Here is a 4,353-nt window from a genome sequence, read left to right as displayed (position 1 = left end):
TTCCAGCATGTTACAAGATTGGCTCAAACGAGCCAATTAGACGGAAAGTTGTTCACAAGGGTAATTGGAAGCGATTCCACTCTAGCACGACGCGCCAGTTTGTCCGCTCTACCATTTTGTGATCTTGGTATCTGGATGAGAGAGAATGAAAGGAATTCACCTTTATCTTCATCAATAGCGTCCAGATATGTCTTGAAAGCAGGCCACTCGGAAGGTGAAGACACCATCTTCACCAAATCAGAATAGTCTGTGAGAAAGACGACTCTTTCGTTGTCAGCACCAATCATACACCTCATTGCCCAGATAAGAGCTTCTACCTCTGCGTGAAGCGGTGACAAGCTACGGCGAGAATTAGATGCACCCATGGTGGGAGATTCTCCGGCAGGAGAAATGCAATACCATCCTCTACCCATAAACTGATCAGTCGCCTTCCAAGATCCATCTACAAAGCATCTATAGCTAGATTCATAACCGTACGCGTTATAAGTCTGAGTCATAGAGCTGGGTAGAGACCGAGGGGCATCAGTAGAAAGGGATCGGGGCAGGTCTTCTTGAGCTGAAGACCAAAGCCTGGATTCCTCCTTTGCTATCCGTAAAATTGCTACCGGATTGGAATCCAAGTTGCTAAATAGTTTATCATTCCGAGCCTTCCAGATATACCATAAAACCCACGGAAATATTTCCACCGAAGGAGTGTCTTGAAGCCTCCAAAATAAGGAATCCATATTAGTATATATAGACTCCGATGGGAAGCAGCCCGTAGAAGTCGGAAATTGGGACAGTTCCCACACCTGCCTAGCCGGAGGGCATAAGAAAAGAGCGTGGTTGACTGTCTCCTCCGTCTCCCCACAAATTTCGCACTCCATACCACAGCTTAATCCACGACGCCGTAAATTAGCTGTTGTCGCCATGCAACCCGTAATTGCTTGCCATAAGAAATGTCTGAGTTTTGGTGGGCATCTAATCTGCCAGACAAATGCCTGAAGTGGGATAATATTGTGGTAGAACGGGATAGTCTTGTGGTAAATTCGTGGATACCTGAAATATTTTTGTCTTATGAGAAGTATTTTGCATTATATATTTTTGTGTCTTTAACTTTTTGGTACCAAATGTGATTTATATTATGTATTTTGTTTATATTATTATCTGTGACAATTTTCAAAAATTTATAATCTTATATCATATAGATAAAGTATACCAAATATATTTAATAGTTTTGTTAACATTGATAAAATATCAAAACCAAAAACAAAGTCACAAAAACAATAACAATTTTTTTCTCATTCTTCCTCCTCTGGTTCTTTCAAAACCTGATCAGAATCTAAACAGCAACAAAACAATGAAATTTAGGTTATAATTTCATAACTTCATCTCTATTCGTAAGTAACAATTTTAATTTTTTTATCTTGGTCTCATACTCCTGAGCTACTAGTCACAGATGTAGTATCTTCATCTTCATCATCAAAGTTGTCTTCAATGTCACAAAAGCAAGAGAAGTTAATTATGAAAAAAAATATAAATTTTTACCTTATAACTCAGCATAACCACATAACCAGTTTATAGTACATAGCAAGGTTTGAACATTTCTTTAAAGAATTAATTATTTCATTATTAATCACTACTCATAATTACCGTATAACATCTAGTACATAAAAGAAATCAACTACGTATATGATTAATTTCATTATGCATATGCATATGCTATTTGATTTCTCACGCAAACCGAAGGTCCATGCGTTTGTAATCAAATCAAATGCTCCCCACTAATATAATGAACGGATGATGACTAAGAGCAAGATTATTGGGGGTTCATATAAGGGGAGTTTTTAAAATTTTTATGAATTAATTGTGTACTGTTTGGAATATAAGAACCCATGATCTCTTAGATAAAAAATTTTCTTTTATTGGTAGGTTCTTATTTTGAGTCTCTTATTTTTGAAAATATTGTTTTTCAAAATTTTAAAATCTAATATTTTAAAGGAGAAGTCGAGAGAGCTCACAGCCAATCTCACAAAAATTGACCTTCTTTGCCCTTAATGAAAAATACCCTTATAAATATTTCGAACAAGCTTTTACTCTCTATTTAGGTTGCTGAAACGCACCACATTCATCCTCAGACTTAAGATTACTAATTTGCCATTAATGAGATTCAAAACTGGACAATTATACTCTTTTTCTAAGTTTTAATTTTTTTAAAAAAACTAAAAAACGAAAATTAAAAAAAAAAACGAAATTTGTTTACAGAATCGGAAATCTAATATATTTATGCAATATCTCTCTTTAAAAAAATAGAAGATAAATATTACAATATATTACGAATATTTGTTTAAAGAAAATTTCTATTTTTTAAAATATTAAAATGGTAAAGATAATTATGACGATTTTCCTTCTAAGCTATATATATAGACGCTCAGCCAAAACAGTAGAAGTCGGATTCAATAAGCTAAACATATAGTTTTGAGAGTATAATTTTTCTTTTGTATTATTTTGGTTCTAATGAATCAACTTTACTATTGTATGATTTTGATTTTTTTTTTCATGTTGATGTACTATCCATATGCTTTGGTGCTTTGCATAATTAAATTTTATGCTGCTATAATTTTTAATTATTATGTTGAATCATATCAAAAGTTTTACTCATTTTGTTCTGTTTGATTGTGTTTTAGGTGTACTTGCCATGGACCATGGATGTTTTTTTGTATATCAAAAACAAGATTGGACGAACAAGTTGATGAAGCAAGCAAAAATAATCAATTCGGTAAATTATTATTAATAATTGTGTGTTTTTTTAAGTGGTGATTGTTATTCAATTTTATTCTCTTGGCTAAACATGATCATATTTTTATTCGATGATTTTTTATTCTACAAGCAAATGAGCAAATACAACTTTTCACAATTTTATATGATTCATCAGATTCTAATTTTTATGCTTTTTTTTTTAGTGGTTGTTTGGAAAGCAAGATCAAGCAATCATAGACTTTGTATGTGGTTTCTCCATCTGTTTAAACATATATATTGTATTATTTTCTATATTTTTTTTTGTAGTTTAGTAATTTGAAAAACTTTTATATGTAACCTAATACATATTTTTTTTTTGTTTCAGTTGAATTTATGGATGATCATTGATCATAATTGTGGATCTACAAAACTGAATATAATAAAATTCATATATTAATTTTTGCTAATCTGAATCTTTAATTTTTTAAAATAATATTGTTGCTAATGTTTTTTTTGTAATGATTATAGTTGCAGAAAATTATGATGGATTCTGTTTATAACAAATATATGGTAATTTTCTAAGAACTTGGATTTCGTTCTGTTTACAAATACATTTAAACTAGAATTCTATTTATATGTAACCTATTACATAATTTTTTTTTTTTTAGTTGAATTCATGGATGATCATTGATCATAATTGTGGATCTACAAAATTGAATATAATGAAATTCAGGTATTAATTTTTGATAACCCGAATCCTTAATTTTTAAAAATAATATTGTTGCTAATATTTTTTGTAATGATTATAGTTGGACAAAAACTATGGTGGATTCTATTCATAAAAAAATATGGTAATTTCTTAAAAAAATTGATTTCTTTCCATTTACAAATAGATTAAATATTTCTTCATAAATATTTGTGATTAATATTTATTCTTCCTCTTAAAAATAGAAAGAAGAAGGAAGAAATATTAATTGGATTCAGGACTTTATATCTTCAGGTTTTTCAAGAAAGAAAGAGATTAAGGAAGATTAGGAAAAGCTTTTTTCACAATTTACAATTATTATTTATTTGAAATTGCTTTAGATGGATAAATAATCTATATTACAAATTGTAAATTTCGCATTTAGTTTAATAAAAAAATCTAAAATCTAAATTTTATATCTTATTTAAAATTTAAAAGTAATAGAAAATAAATACTAGAATATATTGCAAATATTTCTCTGAGAATATTCCTGTTTTTAAAATTATTAAATTTCTAAATATCTTTTGTTTCACTTATAAAATTATTTTTCATTTAAACACGAAAAATACAATGTTTCCTGTTAAAGTTTTAGTTAATGTTTGTGTCTTTCGATTGGTTATGTTATATGTGTGTCGGAGCACCATTTTGGTTAGTGGTTTTTTTATTCGACTATACATATAAGGGCATACAATTACATGTTAACCAATTGAAGCACACTACTCTGCAAGTTTTGTATGAACAAAAAAAAGTTAGAAGAATTAGTAATTTTAGAAATATCACCATTTATGTAAATATTTGCTAACGTCTGTATATTTTTATTATTTTACATTTGTAATTTGGAAAATAAAACTTGAAAGTTGACAAATTTTAACAAAATATTATTTAAGATA

This window comes from Camelina sativa, chromosome 9 (genome assembly GCF_000633955.1).
Source record: "Camelina sativa cultivar DH55 chromosome 9, Cs, whole genome shotgun sequence".
In the NCBI taxonomy this organism is placed as follows: domain Eukaryota; kingdom Viridiplantae; phylum Streptophyta; class Magnoliopsida; order Brassicales; family Brassicaceae; genus Camelina; species Camelina sativa.
This window is presented reverse-complemented; position numbering follows the sequence as displayed.